Source organism: Camelus bactrianus, chromosome 23 (genome assembly GCF_048773025.1).
Source record: "Camelus bactrianus isolate YW-2024 breed Bactrian camel chromosome 23, ASM4877302v1, whole genome shotgun sequence".
NCBI classification, from domain to species: Eukaryota; Metazoa; Chordata; class Mammalia; order Artiodactyla; family Camelidae; genus Camelus; species Camelus bactrianus.
In genome coordinates this window covers 30,676,922-30,687,777 of record NC_133561.1, presented here as the reverse complement: position 1 = coordinate 30,687,777, position 10,856 = coordinate 30,676,922, and positions in this window count along the sequence as shown.

Below are 10,856 nucleotides of genomic sequence, written 5' to 3'. Positions count from 1 at the left end.
ACCCTGGGGTTTTTTTTAATGTTTTTCACTTTTATATATTTTAAAGGTTATTTTCCATTGACAATTATTATAAAATATTAGAGCTTTATTACCAATAGAGCAGAATTCCTTCCCCCTGCTCTCCTGTGGCGTCCCCTCCCCATGTTGTATGCATCCCTGAGTGTATCTTACACTGAATAGTTTGTATCTCCCACTCCCCTGCACCTATATTTCCCCTCCTTCCACACTGGTAACCACTAGTTTGTTCTCTGTATCTGTGAGTCTGCTTCTTTTTTTGTTATATTCACTAGTTTGTTGTATTTTTTAGATTCCACATATAAGTGATATCATACATTATTTGCCTCTGTCTGACTTATTTCACTTAGCATCATGCCCTCCAATCATCTATGTTGTTGCAAATGGCAAAACTTCATTCTTTTTAATGACTGAGTAGTATTCCAGTGTGTGTGTGTGTGTGTGTGTGTGTGTGTGTGTGTGTGTGTGTGTGTACCGCATCTTCTTTATCCAGTCATCTATTGATGGACACTTAGATTGCTTCCATATCTTGGCAATTGTAAATGATGCTGCTATGAACATTGGGGTGCATGTATCTTTTTGAATGAGTGTTTTTGGGTTTTTTGGATGTATACCCAGGTGTGGAATTGCCCAGTACCTTGTTTTTATTATTTAGGTTATTTCCAGATTTTTTTTTTTTTTGCTACTTATTTTTTCAATGCTACAATGAACAATCTTATATATGTTCACTCTCCCACCAGCTGCATTTGAGTTTCCTTCCCATCATCCTCATAGTCAGATTTTCAAATTTTCACCAATCTGACTGGTATGAAATAGCATCTCATTTTGCTTTTATTTTCTTTTTCTCTGATTACTAATTATTTGAAGTATCTTGCCATATATTTATTTGTTGTTTGAATTTCCTCTTCTGTGATTTGTTCATATCCTCTGCACAAATCTTTATTAGATGTTTTTTCTTATCAGTTTGTCGGAAATCTCTGTATGTTCTGATATGAATCTTTTATGTATTCTAATATGTTGCAGGTATCTCCTCTTATCTGTCACTTTTAATTTTGTTTATAGGGTCATTTGTTACAAAGAAAATTTAAATTTTAATGTAGCCATGGTCCCAGCTCTGTCCTGGAGTGAGGAGATTGTGTCGTTGGCTGATTCCGGGAGGTTCCAGACAAGACGAGCAAGGTTGTTTGCAACAACCATCTGGGGAAGAAGGTCCGTCTTAAGTGTAATATTGATGACACCATCGGGAACCTTAAGAAGCTGATTGTAGCCCACACTGGCGCCTGTTGGAACAAGATCATATTGAAGAAGTGGTACAGGATTTTTAAGGACCACATGTCTCTGGGGGACAATCCACGATGGGTTAAACCTGGAGCTTTATTACCAATAGAGCGGAATTCCTTCCCCCTGCCCTCCTGTGGCCTCCCCTCTTCTCCCACCCTCACCCCCCCATACTAGTATAGATGCTTGTTTTTAAAAACTCATGTTAATAAAATAATTGCCGGTATTTCAGAACAATATTGATTTTTGTAACTTGCTCTTAAACTCAGCAATTTTGCTGCACACTCTTATATTAGTAAATTACTTAGGCCTCTCTATGCATGCATTGTTGTCTGCAAACAACAATCATTTTGTGTCTTTTATTCTGAATCTATTTAGCTCTTATTTCCTTTTCTTGTCTTACTATGATAGCTAAGTCTCCACTCCAATGCTGAAAAGCAGGCATCATCGATTTCTGATGTTAATGAGAATGCTTCTGAAATTTCACCATTAAGTATTATATTTATCGTAGATCTTCTTCACTTTTTAATTTTTGAAATATACTTAATTTTTATAGGCACACAGTATAAACAGTCAAATGATTCTATAGTGGAGTTATGAGAAAAGTAATCCCCCCACACTACCCCTATTTTTTAAAATTCCCTAGAGGTAATAATTTCTTAGTTTTCATTTTAAGCATTATTTATTGATCTTTCTTTTGAGCATATAGCACCCTTTCAACACAGACCCACTGCTCGCATGCCTGTTTCCTGTACTCCCATCTTCCCAATAGAGTGATGGAATAGTGACCTGCGAGTTTCCATCTGACACTGACTTTGTATGATCTGAAAGTTGAATCTTTAGAGAGTAATAAAAACTTCTGGAGCCTCTTGCCCAAAATATTGAAAAATTTAAGAAAGATGATTCATCCTCAAATAATTTAATCCAATCCTTTAAAAAAAGGATTTGTTTCCATGGATTTGAAAGTTGGTTTCTACATGACTAACTAGTAGACTAAGATGTGGAGAAATCAAATTGAAATTGTTAGATGTCACTTCAGTTAAAGAAGAAAGAAGGGCTCTTTTCTGATATTCAGCTTGAACATCCATCATGTTTTCAGGTATAGATCTGTCATGAAAAATAAAATTTATTTATATATTTATCAATAACTCTTCTCTTAATAATCTTCCATTTTGGCCAAAAGGGTGACCTAAAAGTCCTCCCCACGTTATTCCTGGCCTGTGAAGAGTGGGGGATGTCTGTGTCCCTCTTGTGCTGCACTATGACCTTTGCAGAAGGAAGTAGATGTGGGCCTTTTCTTCTGCAGCCTCTGGGTGCCTGACCTGCAGAGACCTCTTCTTGGTTGAGACTCAGAACCTCTCAGTGTGTTGAGCTACTTGCTGACATTTCAGAGAGATGCATGGTCCCTTGCCGTCACACTCATTATCCAGCAGGCAGTGGCCTTTCTGTCTCCCTGGGTAACCCTTGATTCGCTGCCCCATAAATGTCTAGATGGAGGAAGCAGTCTGAGGAAGATGGGCCATTATGGAAACTAATGCATCTTTTACAGCCTTGGTGTCGCCATCGTCTTTCTGTTCAGTTGGTTTAACCCTGAGGTTGATGGAAAGCCAATGGGTAAAAGGGGTTGGTGTAGAGGACAGGAGGGTCAGCTGAACCAGTGTTGATTTCAGGGACTCTCCCAAAGCCTCCACTTTGTCCCTCTCACCACAAAACATCTTGTAAAGTCATAAAATGTTGGGGTTGAAAGGGACTTATATTTTGGTTCCGACTAAGAGGCTGAGGAGTGATGGAAAGGATCTCAAGGACCATCAAGTCCCATTCTCTCATGGTCCAGAAGAAAGTCCAACCTGAAAGCCAGAGACACAAGTGAGGTTCTCGACATCACAGGGATATCGACGGTGAGAGCCTGACCAGCACCCACGTCTGTCCATGTGCTCTCTTCTCCATCACGCCCTCAGGGTGGTGGTTCTCCATCCTGGCTGCATTTGTGAATCTCCTAAATGCACTGTAGAATGCCCAGACCTCAGGCACAGAGATTCTGACCCGCTGCCCTAAAGCAAAAGTTTCAACACTGAGGCTGATTAAGCCAACACAGTGCTTGACCCATAGCAGAAGCTCCATTAGCTATTGTCGAAAGTTAATTCACAATTTAATGGGCACAAATGAGTCACTGAATTATCCCCACCATTTAACGTGGCCTTATTTTATTTCTCAACTTTATTGTAGACATTTTAAAATATTTATAAAAACAGAGAGAACAGTATAATAATTTGTATAGTATAAAATTTGTCTTTTCATAGAGGTTTTCTAGAGAGTAGATTAGGGACTCTAATGCTGCTGAGAATTCCGACAGCCCCACTAGACCAGGGTCAGGTTACCTATGTGCAGTATCTCTGGGAACCTCTCAGACCACATCCCCCTGAACATGTGGCTTTGAGAGGTGCAGGTGGAGGGATCCAGGGGTCAGGCATCCTCATGGCCAGAAACATAGCAGACAGCTGAAGATGGGGACCCTTTATACAATCTGCACGTTCCCCGAGCCTGGCCTCAGGGCAGACCTCAGCTCCAAGGGGGGAGAGGCAGTTAGTGCTAGAGAGTGCAGTGACATCTCCCAGAGGCACTTGGATCTTTGGCACGGCTTTTTAGAACAGGAGGTGATCCTGGGATGCTCATATAATGCCACTTTTGACTCCCTTTGGGGGATGGTTGACACTTTCTCCATTAATTATCATCAGTCCATAAGTTTGGTTTTTTTAAGTTCCTTGGCTATCAGAACTCCACTAAATTTCCTTGAAGTTTAATGAAATGAATGCAGTGACTTACAGAGGATGAATACATAGCATAGCTTTTTAGTTTCCAGGTAAGCTGGGCCCCAGCCCACTTAGTGGGCAAGGCTGTTTGAGGCTAGGAGCCCTGGAGAGAGGGGCTCGGGGCAGGGGATGGAGGACAGGAGTGGGGAGGGGCACAGTTGCTGAATTCTGCTTCTTCCTCTAGTGTGCTCCCCTCCCCCAGAGAAGTAGCGCTCAGAAGTCATCATTCAGCAGGCCCCCAGACATACCCCACCCCACCCTTCTTCTGCTACGTGGGAGGAGGGAGGTTTGCTTTCAGCGCCCTCCAAAGCCTGCCTTCAGGGATCTGCACTTCTTTTCTTTTTGTTCTTGCCCCACCCTCTCTGCGTCTTCCCAATAAAAATTGTCCAGCAGCCCAGGGACCCCCATGGCAAGTTTTACTGCCCATTTTGGGTGGGTGGATGGGTAGGTGGCAGCCCGTGTTAGAGACATTCCTCTTCAATTCTCTTCTCATCCACATTGACCTATTCTGTGCCCCACTGACTGGGTGGCGGTGGTGGGAGCTCATTCATCGGTATTGCTAATGCGTACAGGTAGGCAGCATGAAATGGCCAAAGAATCTCTCATTCATCCCTGATGACAGCCATATCCCCAGCTCATACCATGGTTCTTGGCAGAGTGGGTGCTCCATAAATGTTTATTGGAAAAATGGATGGAAGAAATGGAAATATCATCGAACCTAAAGTTGGGAACCCTAAGTTCTCCTCTTGGTGCTGAAACCCTGAAATGTAGAGCCAACGGAACCAGGAAATTCAAAGTCATGGGCCAGATCAGTTTTATGGGGACTGAATCTGAGCCAGAGTCCTGATCAGCAGCGAGGATCAGCAAGTGTCCCACAGAGGATGTGTGAACGTCAGGCAGTGGGGCCCGGGTGCGGGGTGTTGTGGGAACATGAAGTCAGAGACCCCCTTCTGAGAGTAATGCTGCTCTGTGAGATGCCTCCCACGCCGGCCCACGCCCACGTGCCCTTCCCAGGTCGACCTCAATTCACACCTGGTCTTTAACATATTTCTACTTTCAGAATTGGGGATCCTGACTGCCTCAATTCAAAGGATGTCATTGTATAGCCAAACACATAGTTTTTAAGGACCATTGTTTAAAATGGAATTGCCTGTCAATTTCTCCAGTGAAGTTTTAATGAACAGAAGGAAGATACTCTGGACAAAGGATTACATAAGAGGATGGATTTGAGCAAACGAGATCTGGAGAGATGTACAGACTTGATTTTGTTTGTTTGTTTTCTAATATCTTACTGAGTGTCAGCATTATACGTACATTCTCTAAAATTCTCACTGCAACCCTGGAAAATAAACACTGCATTATTATCCTTTTCCCGCCTCCTCCTTTAATGGTGAGGAAATTGAGATGATTCAGAGTGGTTAAATGACTTCCCCACACAGCCAGGAAGTGAGGGACAGAAGACTCCAGAACTCAATCTGTCCGCTCTCATATGCTGCTCTGAGGTATCTGGAAGAGGTGACATGAAAAGGTTGCCACATCCCCATTATCTACTTAATAAAAACAACAATGCTGATAACAACCAATATTTACACACCCCTTGGAGCTGAAAAATTACTTTGATCTCCATTATCTCATTTAAATCTCACCAAAGTCCTTTCAGGTGGGTATTTCAGGCCAATTTTAAGGAGAAAGATATTGAGGTTCAGAAGAGCTCATTTCCAGGCCACAATCACCCAGGACATAAAAACTGAGATAAGGGACAAAACAAAAGCTCTTTGGAGTCTTCGTAAGGAGTATAAAGGGATTTTGAGAGTAGAATTTTTGAAAATCACTGCTCTGGGTCATCTCAACTTTGCATTTCTGCCCTTCTAGTGACACAGAATTGAAATACAGGAATCATAGACCTAGGATCTTTAAACATGGAAGGACTCTCAAAATTGGCTTCCAAGTGGAGTCTGGGAGTCCCCCACAGGTGCCCCAGGGGCTGCCTTGGGGGCAAAGGGAAGGTCAAGTTGAGGGTGGGGGCTCTAAGAAAAATTGTTATTTGTAAAGCTGGCACTGGAGTCTCTCACGTGGAACTTGCCTTGGTTTAGGAAAAGGCTTAACAAAACGCAGCGAGAGAGAGGTAAGACCCTGATGGTATGATTTGGAAGGCAGCAAGGAAGCGATGATTAAACCACTAGCATAAAAAACAAGCCAGGATTTGGAAAGGGAAGAAGAGAGAGGAGGAGTTAGAGAGAGCGAGGATTTAGCCTGCAGGCTGGTGCAGAGTCAGCAGAAACGGAACATGGGCTTTTCAAGAGCAGGGAAGTCTCATTCCAGCTACCTGCTCCAATGGCCCTCTGATGTACACCTGTCCTCCCCGTGCCCTCCTCGTTCCCCTACACATAGCTGCCTGCTATGAGGACATTTGAGAGGATGGGGAAAGATTACACCCTACATTTTCATCAATGTTGAGGCAGAAGAAGGCAAAACTGTAAGATGCAAAATGAGCATTTAGCAGAGCTGGACATCGGAGCCCAAGGTGACGAGGAGTCAGCGGGGGCTTACGGATCTCCTGCAGCTTGTGGGGTTGGGGTACAGACCACCTTCTCTAGGTCCTGAGGAGCAGGTGGCCCAGCTGCCACCAAAACTAGTGCAGTGGCCCCTCGCTGGGCTCCCTGTCTGTAAGCTACCCTCAAATCCCACTTTTTCTGCTGCCTGATTATTTATCCTGAAACACCATTTACAACTCTTCCCTGTGCAGGTAGCCACATGGTTTCTTGCTTATTAAATCAAACCAAATTTCTCAAGCCTGGCCTCTCACACCATTGTCCTTGAACCTTCTGCCCTGGTCAGGCTGCTTTCCCTCTGCCCCTCCATCCACACTGCTGCCTGTGTCCCCACACCTTGGCTTTGTTTTTCCTCTCAGTTGAAAAATGTTGGGGGTGGGGTGGGGGGTGGGGAGGGTATAGCTCAAGAGGTAGAGAGCATGCTTAGCATGCAGGAGGTCCTAGGTTCAATCCTCAGCACCTCTAAAAATAAAGAAATAAACCTAATCCCTCCCTCAAAAAAAAAAAAAAAAAAGCCAACCCAAATAAATAAAAAATCACTCTTCAAAAAATATTTTAAAAAAGGAAGCTAAAAGGAAAAATCCTCTTTGCTCCCAACAGACTTATCCAAATCCTACCAGCCTTCAAGGCTCCCCTCCTCCACAGCTTCGCACAGCAGGGCAGTCTCTCCTGCCCAACCTCGCAGTGTAGGTGAACTTGATCATGTGGGGAACTTGGTCATGCTCAATTCTCCAGGCCTCCCTGATAAAGCTGTAAATTCATCCTGTGATGCAGAGGACTGCTGATAGATGTCTCGCACGTCTCAAGTAACTAATGACCGCCTGCCCCAGGCTCTCTGAGACGTACTCAATTTCTTGCAAAACTTATCGTCGATCATGCATCCTAATTTAGGATTCAGGAAATACAGACTCAATGCTGGCAGTGAGATTCAAAGACTACACGCAGCAAAGAACTCAGTTGTAATACCCGTTACAACTTTGGGCCTGGTGGGCAGGTACAGATTGGTAGGCTGGAAGTTCTATTTACTCCAGGCTTTGTGGAGCCTTCATGACTAGACTCACTGGGGCTGATGGCTATTTGCAAGGCTCAGACCCTGAGATTCTGGGGATCGATGACCCTCTCCCAACTTCCCAGACATTGTCCCAGATGGAAAAGGAATTCATCCAAGGAGGAGAGGAGGAGAGTCAGTGTGTGCACGTGAGACTCTGAAAGCTGCACAGCGCAGAGGGCCTAGGTGCCAGCTGGGCTGGGATCCTCAGGAGAGGAACATTTATGAACTGGTAGAACAAGCTAAAGTAAAGAGCCCTGCCACCAGATGTGCTGGAGGACAGAGCAGAGGCCACCCTGGCTGGGGACCCTATAACAGATCCTAACACCGGGGCTGCTCTCAGCAGGGAAACTATGGAGGCAGAACAGAGAAGTGAGCCCGTCTACGTGGAGGCAGGAGGGACGTCCCTGTCAAGCAGGCCAAGCATGTCAGTCCTGTGACAGGAGAGCCTTGGAGTAAGGGTGAGAGGTGGGGGAGGGGGAGAGGGGGTGGGGAGAGATGCCAAACCAAGGGTCTGGGAGCCACTTGGTGAGCATGGGTAACCACAGGTAGGGAACCCCCCCACCAGGTGGCCAGAAGGACTACAGCTCAGAAGCACAGAAGAGGAGGATCCCAAGATGAGCAGAGATTTCCAGCCTGGGATTACAACAATGTTGCTGGTCTGAGCCAGAGAGTTGTATTTTTGGTTTTTGTTCTTGAGATATGGAATATTGATCAATTAAATGGAATCTGTGCCCAAGAAAGGGTCAGTTACCTTTACTAACTCATCTTTGGCCAGTAAGGAACTGATTCTAGAGTTTCCAAGGACTTCAAAGCTCATTTGGGGTATTGATACCCACTTAAGGTAAAGGCAACCTGTGAGCACTTGGGATCAGAAGGATCACTTCCCATGCCTTTAGGAAGAGCCTTTAGACCGAGGTTTCCTTCCCTCTTTAGGCCCTCTTCCCTCTGGAACTTCATTACAAACATGCCCAGGGCCTACTTTTAGAATATGTGGTTATCATTTTATGCTCTGTTTTTTCCCCATTGCCCTTGCTTGAGTCACGGTGATGTCATATGAGGTAGGCAGACAGTTTCCTTATCTACAAAATGGGGACACTGAATACCCACTGGCAGGTTATTGTGAAGATTAGAGATTATGTTTGTGGTGCCTGATGGAGCTTAGTACATGCTTACGTGTTCAATGAAACGTACATAATGTTATTTTGTTAACGCTGCTGCTGTTCCCTGCTGCTCCTCCTGGCTCTGGCTCCCTTTTCTCTTTTTAGAAAGTGAGATGCAGGTTGAAAATTAGGACTTAAAATATAATTCCATTAGCTGTAGCTTCTTTGGGCATTTCTCTGTGGAGGGGTAAGTGATGGTGTAGGCAGGAGAGATGGAAAAGACCTTTTTATCTGTGATCCGAGCGCCTGGGTTATACCCTGACATCACTGACAGGACCATTTGCCTCTAAACTATCACCTGGCTATTCCCCAGGTGTGCAGTGAAAGCCATTTATAAGCTCCTCCCTCCTCTGAAGTATTTTTAAAAATCAGTTCAGCGTGAAACTAACAATTTACATTCTACCAGATGCTGGGGTGAAGGAAATGGGGAACTGAAATCTTCCCAGGGAAGAAGAAATAGAGGTGAATTGATTTAAGAAAAACTCAACTCAACTTCTATCCATTTATTAGGTCCCTACTAGATTTAAAAGATAATGCTTCTCAATTTGTAGCCTGGAGATCTCCAGCATGACAGCCTTCCGCAGTTACTTGTCTGGAAACAAAAGGCAGATTCCTGACCTCACCCCAGTCCTACCAGATCCATCTTTGGTGGTAAGAATCAGGGAGTTACATTTTAAATAAGTTCCCCACCAAAGTCTGAGAATCACTGCAACATAGGAAATACAAAGGAGTGTAGTGTATATCTTTGGGCAGGTTGCAATATAGGTGGAGCTGATAAAAAAGCAGGAAGGTGATATAATCACTGTGTGTTCTAGAAAGATCCTTCTGGCAGGAGTGAACAGGATTGGCTTGACTGGGAAGCTGGAGGCAGGAGCTCTATGCAGAGATGTTGGCAGTAAGCCGAGAGGAGATAAGGGCTGGAGGTGCTGAAAAGGGGAGACAGATGCCGCATGGCAGCTTGCATCAGAGATGTACGTTCTTACTGCAGGCGGTCACCAATTCCTTCTGGAAGTTGGAAGGCTGTAGCTGGCAAACAAATAAAAAGCATGAAATAGCGCAAAAAAAAATGGATCCAGTTTTGCTAGTTTGAGGCTCCGAGCCCTGGAAAGAGGATGGTCTGCTTTCTCTGAGTGTGATTTAAAATAAAACAACACTGAAGGCTCAGATGGATGCTGAAATTTAAAAAGCTTCCTTCTAGAGTCTCCAATTGCAATATTCTGGATAAACTCAACAGAGCTGCCCTTTCCTGTTTTTTGTTTCTTTTTTTTTTGCTTCTTCTGCTTTGCTGGGGCCTAAGTACAGGCTTAGTCTTTCTATGAAGTTATCAGAACCAGCTGGGGAGGCAAGGTGGGTAGAAATAAGTCAGGGGGGTACTTTGGGAGGGGTTGGCAGTGGTGAGTTTTGAGCCGGATTTCACACAGGATGGTGAATATAGAATAAAAGTAAGAAGGAAAGTCATTGTGGGGGTGAAACTGACAAGGGCAGAAAAACTGCAGCTTCTGGATAAAATTGAACTCAGCCCACAGGGTTCTAGAATCTAGGTAAGTGAGCTGGCTAAGAAGGGTGAATATCCTTCCAGACTGGGACGGGCTGTCTTCGTTGTTCTGCTCTACTGCCGTCAGCATTGGCTGCACGGGGATTTGGGACCTCAGAAGAATGCACCCCTTGACTTGAGGGGAAAGGCCAGAAAATGTCACAGGCTAACATGAAGCCTGGTCAACTGGAAATGGATACACTTGGCCTCTGTAGACACCGAGGGGAAATGCTTTGTCTGCATGAAGCCAAGAGCCTGAGTTGGAGATCCACACACAGAGAATCTAATAGGCCAAGGTAAGTTCTACAATTAGAAAACAACAACAAATTCTGCCTATTTTATTTTTTTTTAACCAGCATTTTCTAAAACATTTCATCATGGGATTCTTTCAAAATATAAGGCAGAAGTTGCAAACTAACCAACTGACTGACTCTGGCCCGGACATGTTTTGTTTGT